Raw genomic sequence first — 12,536 nt, forward strand, 5'->3', positions numbered from 1 at the left:
GCATTGCTTATATAGATTCTGTCATCCCTGTTTACACTGTAAAATTTCCCCCCTGCAGCTAAATTTATATTAGAGTGTTGGAGATATCCCCAATTTTTAAAATCTTATGAAATTTTTAAACTTCACCTGATTAGTAAGACTATTGCTTTAAACTATAGTGCATAGCAAACATTTTTTGTGGGTTTCGTTGGTTTTGGGTTTAACCCCCCCCCCCCCCCCCCCCATGTAGGTATATTTGTTAAGAGGATCGGGGTTGTAAAATCTAATATATAATAAAAATTAAGAGGTGCATACGTCACCCCCAAAAACTCCGCCGATGAAGTCAAAGTATGTTTTCATATACATAGATGGTTCGAAGCTAGTGTTTATACATTGCAGAAAAAATGATAATTTATAATTGTTTTGAAAAACACAACTAACACGTTCTTTCATCCATCGTATTCTGACTTTCTTACATTACTGTAGCTGCGGAATGTGTCATGTGTGACGTCATAAAAATACGTCTAAAAGGTAGAGCTGATAGGAGAAATGGGAAAGGAAACCCCTAAAAAAGAGATGGATTTATACGTATTTTTATGACGTCACACATGACAATTTCCACACTTTTACTGCAATTTATTTGGTTTTGGTGAAATACATTTTTAGTAGCGAAGCTACTCTATAATTCACTTTGTCCGTCCGTCCGTCCGTCAGTCAGTCCGTCAATCAGTCCGTCCGTAACGCTATGGGGGAAATGGGATTTACTCAGCTCCTATAAAAGATAGACAGCTGAAATTTTTTGACAACATTCCCATCATTAAGGAGCACAATTGACCATAAAACATCATTGGCGGTCAGACCGCTTTTTAGCAGGTTTTAGGCTATTTTTATATTTTTCACATTTTTCTCCATATCTTCAGTGTTTATGGTCCGATTTTCAAATTTTTTTCAGTTATAGATATCAAAATTAAATTTCCCATCGTTTAAAGAAACATCCATAAAGGCCAGACTGCCTTTTTAGCAGGTTTTAGACTATTTTTATATTTTTCACAATTTTCTCCATATCTTCAGTGTTTATGGCCTGATTTTCAAAATTTTTTCAATTATAGATATCAAAATCAAATTTCCCGTCTTTTAAAGAAAACAAACATGACGGCCAGACTGCCTTTTTAGCAGGTATTAGGCTATTTTTATATTTTTTACATTTTTCTCCATATCTTCAGTGTATATGGTCTATTTTTCCTAATTTTTTTAAGTTAAGGTGATAAAAATTAAATTTTCTGTTGTTTTAAGAAAACAACCATGGCGGCCAGGCTGCCTTTATTCAGGTTTTTGGCTATATTAATATGTTTTACATATTTCCCCATATCTTTGTTTTTTTTATCCAATTTTCAAACTTTTTTGGTATATCAATATCAAAATAAATTTTCCCATTTTTATGAGCATCTTTAATGTAATTTACTTTGACCATCGTCATCATACATAATAAAACAAGTTTTCATGTATATTTTATCCAATAAATATATTCTTGATTTTAATGAATACCCTTTTAATCTACTTGTACGTATTCCAATCTACGATTTTTTGTGCTTCGCTACTTATGGATGTTGTCATCCTTGTTATTGTCTGTTTGGAATAAACACTGAAAAGAGTGGAGGAAGTATTGAGATATCAAAATAGAGAGAAATCATCGAGGCTGAATATGTACGTTCAATGAGTAGGTAGATGGATAAACAGATTGGAAAGGTGGATAAATCATATGAGATTTAATTCAAGAGCCTTAATACTCTCTCTTTCATTATCTTTCTCTCTCTCTCTCTCTCTCTCTCTCTCACTCTGTCTCTCTCTCTCTCTCTCTCTCCCTCTCTCTTTCTATCTTTCTTTACTCCTTTTCCCATTCACCCTTTACATTTCTCTTTAACTCAATAAAATGGTTTCACCTAATATCTCTCTCTCTCTCTCTCTCTCTCTCTTATTATCCCTATCCTAGAAATCTCTCTCTATTTTTAACTCTCTTTTTTAACTCCTCTTGCTTGTCATCTCTTTTTCTTTCTCTTTCATCTCCCACAAACCTGATGGTGCTTTTTCAATGTACCTGATTTTCTGCAAACAAAAATTTTAAATTTCTTTAGATATCCAATAATTTCTCTGTTGTTTTTATTCATGTTATAATGTTGTATTCTCGTATTCATTCGAATCCGGTGGATAAGAACCGGTTCTCATCCATACGAAAAAAACTATGTCTAGCATCGTATTGTATCCAGCTGTCTACGAATTTAAAAATTTACAATCATAAGATTAAAACCAGTTTTTTAGCTAGTGCCTTCGGCACCTCGGGGTTAAAAAAAAACTGGTTTTAATCTTATAATTGTACATTCTATATCCGCGGAAAGCTTTTTATAATACGATGCGAGATATAACTATTAACATATGAAGAAAAACGATACAATTAGTCTTAAAAATAATAAAACAGATTGAGTTAAAATCATATTCTAATTAGGATAAACTTATGGCGTGTACGTTATTTATCAACAAGTTGCGATTTGTCTTGGGATGGTGGTGATTCCCAGGATCTATGAGAAGCTAAACTGTAATGGAGCAACAGATCGGTTTAGCAGTTAGCGAGATCCTTCTGTACAAACAGACAGACACACATCCTGTTACTTTATTATAAGGATATACCAACAACAAAATATGCCTGTTATGCAAAGTAACTTTTCTAAATTTGCTAAAAAAAATATTTTGAAGTTTTGAAGAAGCTCTCATCTCATTCTCTTTTCAACATATCCACCTCCGTTCCCCTCCTCTAAGAGATACTTTTCTATAGTTTCCGTAGTATTTACTATTCCTACTGGTTGAAATCATATGGGTACAATGTGTTAGTTAGCAGTGATTTTTATAAGTGTTACTGTGATTTAAGTAAAGCATTTGATGCTGTTAATAATGATTTTATTGCACAAACAATAAAGGTCAAGGATTTGTATATTATTTGATCATTACCTACAATGTTTATATAATAATACTTTTGGGTAGTATTTAATGTGATTTCTATTTAGAGTTTAATAAACCCTAATTTTGTTAATAATTAGAACAGAAACAATAAACTAAAGTTGACACTAGCAGCTGCGCCCCTAGCATCTAGGAGCTCGGCATACGAAGCGGTAGGGAAAGCAGATAAAAGCCTAGAGCAATCACAACCCTTAAATAAAAAATTTAGATAGCACAAAACCTCCTATGGACTTGCGTGAAGCTTCATATAATGGAGAACTATATCGGTTCAGTAATGATCGAAACATATGCAACAGACAAAAAAAAACTTTACTACTTAAGGATAACATAGGATATAATTATAGTGTGATTTTAACAAAATATTTTATTTAAAGAATACTCATATAACATCTTTAAATTTCTGTAATACAATACTTTTTAATAAATCAACATCAATTATTGTAATTACCAAATAGAATTGTCCTATTATACAATAGAAAAGATAGCTATAAACAATAAAAACAGTACTGCGTATTAAAAAAGTATGATCATGTCATTTTATTATCTGTGTTTATATCTAAAATAGTACTTTCCCAAAAAGGGAAATCTTTTAAATAATATAGAAATAATTGGTGTGGTAATATTTCCTATGTCTAATCCCTGCAGGGCCCATATCTGATGTGCTCTAAGCATGCGGTCCACCCAGTACCCATTATAACCTAAAATAACCTAAAGAGGTATTGTAAAAAAAAAACACAAATAACAATCACTCAAAATAAGATTGGCGGCTGAGGAAGGGGTATGATATCAGTGCTTAAGAGGGTACTTTGTGTGATTGCGCCCTAAAATAAATAAACTCATATTTTAATACCTTTCAAGGTAAATTGGCATTAGACGTAAAATCAAAGAGTCTATCAATGAGAAAAGGTCAAAAAACTAAATATTGTATTGTATTGTATACTTCTCATTTCCAAGGTTGCTGACTAGGTAAATATTTACAAATAATCATACCATGCACTTTCTACATAAAATAATAGTTATTTATCGCAGCGTGTAATAGTCAGCTTTCCGTTGATATGAAAATAGAAAACAAAAAGATCCGAACCAGTTGTGTTAGCCCCGAGGGACCGAAGACCTGCGCTAACAAAACTAATATTAATTTTAAGATTTTTATTAAATATTCTTGCAAAATTGTCTGTAATAGGATGCTATACATGATGTTTCAGAATGGCTGAGAACCGGTTGTAATCCAGCGGATAATAATCGGTTTCAAAGTCATGCTGGAAAATAACATTATTCTAAATTTGTTGATGCTATTCAAATCTTTCTTTTAAATAATCCAAATATTATTTAATTCTACAATTATTAGTGATCAGGTATCTTATGGGATATAACAATAAACAATGAATTATTGTTTGTACCCAATGATGATAGACGAAATTACCTGTAGATGAAAATTATCAATTAAAAAGTTTTGAAGTTACTAGTTTTGAACCAACCAATCAAAATTCAACAGAAGAAACCAATGTTTTTGAGCTAACGAACAAGAAAATGTTGTATAAAACGATGGGTACCAGCGTAATTTACAGACTAACGTCCCCTTCCTGCCTGTTTAGTGACACTTTAGCTAAATAAAAATTAATTTAAAAAAAAAAAAAAATTGGAGGTGCCCCCACTTCGATTTCGAAATTTTCGGGGGGGAAAATGGGTGGGTATTTTTATGTTTTTTGGGGGGGTTGTGGGTGTCCCACCACCCAAGAAAATAGCCTAAACCCACCACAGGACCAGTGGTTAAGGAGATATTAAGGGACAAACAGACGGACGGAAAGACATCAAGCTACTTTGTATTATAGATATCCCGAGCATGTTATTCTTATTGATGTGAGTATGAAAGGGTAGGTAAATATTTATCAATGTGTATTTGGGGAATATTAATTGGAAACTCTCATACTTTAATTTTTAGTGCAAAATTTTATATACATACATTTTTTTGTGTACTTTATTTTATTTTACCTACAATTACCTCACGGGGGCGAGGTGGCGCTTCGGGTTTTAGCCTGATGGGTTTTGGGTTACCCAACAGACAACAAATTCTTGATTACACGACTCTTGTCTGGAAGTCCTAACTGTACATGGTAATAAGTTGCTTCTGTTAATGGGCCAAGGCATTACTTTACATACCATTTTTGCTTGAGCTAAATAAGAATTGAAACGCAGATTCGTGTTTGACGTTTGTTTAATCATTTCTCAATTCGCAACTTAGGTATAAGGGAAGAGAAGACCCACACTATTTTCGTTGTAAAAAAATATATTGGGGTATTTTAATAGACACACATTTACTATTATAACAGGACGACTAAAATTTGTAAAAATAAATATTAGAATCAGACTCTCCTTTTGAGTTTTGGTATTTATTTAACCAGTCCATAGGGACAAATCTACTTAAGATAATGACATTCAGATTTTACCAATACAATTCTTATATTTCTTGCATATTTTTAAAGGCTGTTGACAACATAAGCGAAAAATAAGATTTTTTAATAGTTTTTAAAAAAAAACTAGCGGCTTCGCCCCTAGCCTTTAGGGGCTTTGGCCCAAGAGGTAATTAAAGAAAAAAATAATAAGTACCTCTGGAGATGCCCCCACTAATTTTGAATAATTTTTGAAAAATTTAAATTTTTAAGAAAATAGCCTAAAACCACCACAGGACCAGTGGGTATATTCCCTGAAGAGTAGAATCCGATCGGTTCAGTGGTACCGAGGTCTTAGGGACGTACGGACGGACGGACGGACCGACGGACCGACGGACGGACGGACGGACGGACGGACGGACGGACGGACGGACGGACGGACAGACGGACAGACGGACAGACGGACAGACGGACAGACGGACAGACGGACAGACAGACAGACAGACAGACAGACAGACAGACATCATTCTACTTTGTATTATAGATAGTAGACATGAACTTTTTTTAGGATTCAATACTGTTAATGCACCCCTCGGGCCTCCCCCCCCGGCCCCCCCCCCCCCTACTCTAATAATCACAAATCTGTCTATACAACAAATTGCAAAAAACGGCAAAGGTAAATGAAGAAGGATTACAATATGGTACCATTATATGTATGAATTGGAAAGGACTTTGCTGTACTATAGTTTTCTTTTCTTTTTATACAGTGTGTTTTTTTTTATGAGAAATAGGAGAAAAGCTACTGTAAAAAAAATGAAGAAAAGCACCTTGAGGGGCATTGCCACGAAAGGGCCTATACCCCATTTTTCTTACGCTTATATGTTCTACGTTTTGCAAGAATGGCTGCAAAAGTTAAGATATAGAGCTAAAAATTAATACAAATACTATTGAGGACATGTACTAGAACATTTTAAAGTTTGAAGGCTATATCTCAACCAGGGATGTATTACTAGCCCCCCAAAGTCGACAACTGAAAATTAAATTTTTTTTCTTGCAAAGGGTAGAAGATTTGTGTATAAGAAAACTGCGCTAAAACCATTTTTAGATATTTTGACACCTAAGTTTTGAATTTTATTTTTACTCTACTTTTTAAATAAAGTGAAATATTTTTTGTTGTTCTATTAATTGTCTTAAAAAACGAATAGAATAAGGCATTAATCATTAAATTCTGATAACTATAAGTGGGGTAAAATTGCTTTCAATAAAGTTCTGATAAAAAACACTCTGTATAAAAAAAATTGGCCGCTTGTCAATATCAGTAGCGTGCTGATGAGGGTAGGGGGTGGTGTTAACACACATTTGACCATAATCATATAATAATCAAATATATTAATTCATTTTATGGATGTTTATATCCTCTTTTTCCTGATAATAAGGCATAAAAAATATATATGCATAAGTAAGATTGAAAGCATTGGTATTTATCAGGGAGTAAGGGAGGGGACAATGGATCGAATATTCAATTTTTATGAGTCTCAGACTTTGGGGACTGGCTTAAAGGGAATGTGCAAGAATTTAGCAGTTTCTGACTGAGTTTGGGGACTTGCGCATGAAATGCCGCTACTCGTTATGTATGTTTTGAATATTGCAGACGGGGAGAAGGGATAAGGGAAGTGGGGCAAGGGAAATAAACACTCGTTGTGTTAGTTTGGAATGTAGCAGACGGGGAGAAGGGAGGTGGGGGTAAGGGGCAAGGGAAATAAACAGAATAAAAAGGGGCAGTCATATTCTTGCTAGCAGCTGGCCGGGTCCAATAATCTTTTAATATAAAAATCACACCAAAAAACCTCAATATATTACATCAAAAACAAGTTGTAATTTCACTTTACATGACGCTATGGAAATCTATTTTTCAATTAACAATCCCTTTATAATTTCCTACAAATTTATTGGATTAAACTGGATTTCATGCCCTTTCTTTGATAACTCTTATATTGAATTAATTGCCCATTGTCCCCTCCCTTACTCCCTGGGTATTTATGTAATACCACGAAAGTTTGGATTACATGAAAGCGAAATGCTTAGTATTAATGTTTAGAATATAGCCAATTTTAATTAGTATCAACCCGCGATCTTGGTCGTCGGGGAGGTGGTACAGGTTCGAATCTCGGCTTAACACCGCTTCATAACTAAAGACGGCAAAAATGCTTCCTACTGCTGCTATGTCAGGTGCGCGATATTAATAGTGATTTAGGAGATTGCCTTGGTCAAAATTATGCGCAAATCTTTGCCATGCACAGTGAGACTTCCTTTCTTTTACTGTTGTACAAGAACGTCAAGAAAATACCTCTTGGTTGATGGGTAGAATAGTAGAAAGGAGGAAGGAGACATTGCATGGGCTGTTTATTACACTAGTTCCTAAAGATGGCTTAATAAATTTGGGTACTTTTATTGAATTCTGATTGGTTGGTTCATTAAGCTGAGTATCCAAAAGTTTCCGCCACTAATTGTAATCTACAGAAGGGTTAATTTTGTTAATCATCATTGGGGATGTAAATCAATTTATCAATCATTGGCTTAACCTTTTCGATCCCTGGAGTAGTAGACAGGGATGGATAACATGAAGATAAATGGTATGCATACACAAATTAAAACCAGTATGCATGCATAATTGAGTAATCTGTTAATTTGTATTAATTTATATTAACTTGTATCTATACCCCTTGCCTCTGGGGGCGAAAGAAGGATAGAAGTGTAATCCCCCGAGTTATTGTTAATGAAATATTTTTCGGGAATTATTTTATTGGGGCACATCCTTTAGGGTGGGTTGACGTACCTCATCCACCCTTTACGTGTCAGGAACAAATAATTTTTTTTTCCTGAAATAAAAGGTATGATGCAGTATGATGTTCCCTTTAAAATGTATTATACTAACAACTGATGGACGTATTTAAAAAAAAGGGGGGGGGGGTAGAATCATACACTTCAATATGAAAGGAAATTTCTCTAGATATGCATGATTTATTGAGGTATAATAATGCATAAACAAAAAAACAGGAAAATTTCTTACATACAACATACAACACCCAAAAAATACTAATAACCAAGAGAGAAAACAGGGAAGGAGGGGGCATTGATCTGTTTATTACACTAGTCCCCAAAGTCCTATAAAAACGATTTCTTATTCATTGGCTTAACAACCGTTGGGACTTTTAATTGGTTGGTTAATTTACTTGAGTGTCTAGACTTTTTAACCACTAATTTAATCTACTGAAGGGGTAATTTTGTGTATCATCATTGGGGAAGTACATAGATTTATCGTCCATTGTCTTATCCCTTTCGATCCCTGGAAATATTTGCTATTAAACAAACCGTTAAAAAAACAGAGGCTGAATATTAAAAAATCTTACGTAAATAACCTCTCTATGATTTTATTTCATTTTTGTAGATTTATTTATGTGATTTTGGAGGATTTCTTTACAAAAATAATTTGCCTCATGGATATTCTATACAGGACGACGCTCCATAATTTGGAAGTTTTACAAGAATCAGAATGATAAAGGGCGCCTAGCTTCCTTAACAATGTACTGCACATCATGTTTGTATATGGGATAGGTCAATGAAAGACATTGATCATCTTTATTCTTTTAAGAATGAAAATGAATTGAGTTCTAGTCTTGACCCTAACTTTGTCAATACTAAACAAACGCAAAAAACGCGTCGGATAGATCTATGTATCTATAATACAAAGTAGCTTGATGTCTGTCTGTCCTCCCGTCTGTCCCTTAAGATCTCGGTGACCACTGAACCGATCGGATTCTACTCTTCAGGGAATATACCTACTGTTCCTGTGGTGGTTTTAGACTATTTTCTTTGGGGGTGGGAAACTCCAAAAACCCTTCACAAAAAAAATCACCCTTATTTTTTTTAATCGAAAATAATGGGGACACCTCCAATTTTTATCTATTTTTTAAATTTTTTTTAAAATAGCTCATAGGGCAAAGCTCCTAGAGGATAGGAGCTAAGCCGCTAAGAAGAAAAGGCTTCTCCAGTAGAATATATAGTTCACTTTATACACGCCTTCTCAAATCTAATCGTTTAAGAGTTTCAGTACAACAATTCCAACATGAGGACGTAGATCCTTAAATCACAAGTAAATCTTAAATATGCTTAATTTACGAATTATCATAACGTACAATCAATATCATCTATAATACAAAGTAGAACGATGCCTGTCTGTCTGTCTGTCCGTCTGAAGCTTAAGATCTCGGTAACCACTAAACCGAATGGGCTTTACTCTTCAGGGAATATACCTACTGGTCCTGTGGTGGTTTTAAGCTATTTGTTGGGGGGTGGGACACCCCCAAACCCACTAAAAAAGAGAAATTACCCCCTCAACATTTTTTTTCCTTTTTTTCAGAGAAAAAACAAGTAAGGGGGATGGGAAAACCCCAACCACAACCGCTGAACCGATCGGGTTCTCCTTTACAGGGTAGCTTCTCAAGTTCTCATAGGTCCCGGGAAGGTCTATAACTAAATGAAAAATACCACCTCAAAATTTTTTTTTTTTTGAAAACTAAATTAAAATAGTAAAGTCGACTACCCCCCCCCCCCCCCCAAAAAAAAAAAAAAAAATTTTTAATTTTTTATTTTTCTTTTAAATCTAAAATACGAAAAATTAGTTTGATCAAACCTCTTTGGGCAAAGCCCTAAGGCTAGGGGCGAAGCCGCTAGTTTTAATTAAAGTATTTAAAAAATAGAATGCGCGCAATTTTTATTGGAATGTTTGAAAACAATTTTTATGAAAAAAATTCATTTCTTTTTATGTTTTGCTGAAATTGATGGAAAATTTATTTTAACAAGGGCAATTATGTCCATAGGAGGAATAACTCTGACATTAAAAAAATAACCTTTATAACCAAGCAATGCCAGCTGGCAGGTGAACAAAAAGTGGTGAAGTTTAAATCAAAATGAACTGTTTGTTTTAAGAATAATTTATATCTTTCGAAGAGAAGCAACTTCAGGTCCCCTGTCTTTTTCCTGGGATTTCAGAGGTTTCTAGTGATTGAGGGTGTTGTGGTTTGTTAATATGCCCCACCTCTTTTTATATGGAAGGCAAAATATAATATATTGCCTAAACTTTAGGTGTACAACAACCCCACCTTGGAAGTACTTGATTGGGCAATTGGAAATTTTAAACGAAAATTACAATTACTACATAAATATTTCTTACTTTATATTTCAACGTTACTTCTGTACGTAAATGTCCTTGTTTCAAATAAATTTCCGTTGCTTTGCTAGCATACTATAAAAGATCATGAAAAACTTTTTAATTCTTTTTCTCGTATTCATTCGAATCCGGTGGATAGGAACCGGTTCTCATCCATACGAAAAAACTATGTCTAGCATCGTATTATATCCAGTTTTCTACGAATATAGAAATGTACAATCATAAGATTAAAACCAGTTTTTTTAGCCGGTGCCTCCGGCACCTCAGGGCTAAAAAAAACTAGTTTTAATCTTATAATTGTAAACTCTATATCCGCGGAAAGCCGTTTATAATACGATACGAGAAATAACTATTCTCGTATTCATTTGGATCCGGTGGATAGGAACCGGTTCTTATGAATACGAAAAAACTATGTCTAGCATCGTATTATATCCAGTTTTCTACGAATATAGAAATGTACAATCATAAGATTAAAACTAGTTTTTTTAGCCGGTGCCTTCGGCACCACGGGGCTAAAAAAACTAGTTTTAATCTTATAATTGTACATTCTATATCCGCGGAAAGCCGTTTATAATACGATACGAGAAATAACTATTCTCTATCTTAAATTAAATTTTAAATGCTCTTTTTAGCAGACTTTTAGATTTTTTAAAGCAAAGCATTTATACTTTTAAAGTTTGTCCGTTCGTCCATGACGGGTGGGTAGCTCTGATTTTTGTTAGTTTGTCTGACTATCTTATTTGTTAAATTTTATTTTTTTGGTTGTCTTCATCCTTGTTAAATCTAAAAAACAAGGATAAATTAAACATTACCATTTTTCCCCTCCTTCTTCATACTTATCTATCTATCTATCTTTGTATACTAGTTGATTAGCCAATATACCTAGGGGAGGGCGGCGAAGAAAAAAAATAGCTTAAAACCATCCCCAGATATTCAAAAAAAAAATAACTTATAAGTCCATCTAATTCGGACCAGCAATTTCCAAGATCCTTTGTTTCAGACAAAAAAAATCTTACTCCTTCATATTACAGAATTTAATTATCTATTTATATGTAACTATCAATCTAACTATCTAAACCAATTTGATAACACAATTTCAGATGGTTTTAAAACTATTTTAACCTTTTAAAATTCACATTTTCTGATCCTAATAAATTATTAATATTCATGTTTTAATATATAATTGAACAAGGATGACAGCATACATAAAAGCAAAGCCCTGAAATCAAACGGAAAAATCAACCAACCTGAACATTTGTAGAGTGCAAAAACTTAATATTCAGAATGTACAACTAAAAATAAAATTATAAATTGTGTAAAAAATTGTTGCAAAATTGCGAATATACGGGATTCTGTTCAAGGACATACTTACATAATTTTTATTACTTAATTATAGAGATGCTTTGCTTAAATTATTAAACCACGTAATTGTTAAAAATCAGGTGAATAGGATGATTATATCATACAAAAAATAGATGTCAAAAAATAAAAATTATCATGTTTTAAATGGATGTACAGACTTTCTGTTAACGATTATAGAATTGCTACGCTTTCTAAGTAGTAACCTAACGTTACAGAAATAATCACCCATAATTGATATTTCTAGCATGCCTACATTAAATAAAAGGACTAAAAGTTACGTACGGTCAGACGTACAGAAAGACGTACTAACGGAAATCCAGAACCAAATTATGAAAAAGCAACTAATTATAAATTTCTTAAGCTTATTTGATTGAGATGCCTTAAAAGTGAATGATAGAGCAACTGTGCTAGTAATAATGTAATATGTTTTACATATTCGATTATTAAACCTAATCTAATATTTATTAACATTTTAAATAATTCTTTTGAAGTATATTAAATAATGATGATAATATCCATAAAAGCAGAGCTGAATAATAAAAATAAATGATTTTTTTTAAATGTCA

Source organism: Acartia tonsa, chromosome 11 (assembly GCF_053477335.1).
Source record: "Acartia tonsa isolate MP-2025a chromosome 11, ASM5347733v1, whole genome shotgun sequence".
Lineage (NCBI taxonomy): Eukaryota > Metazoa > Arthropoda > Copepoda > Calanoida > Acartiidae > Acartia > Acartia tonsa.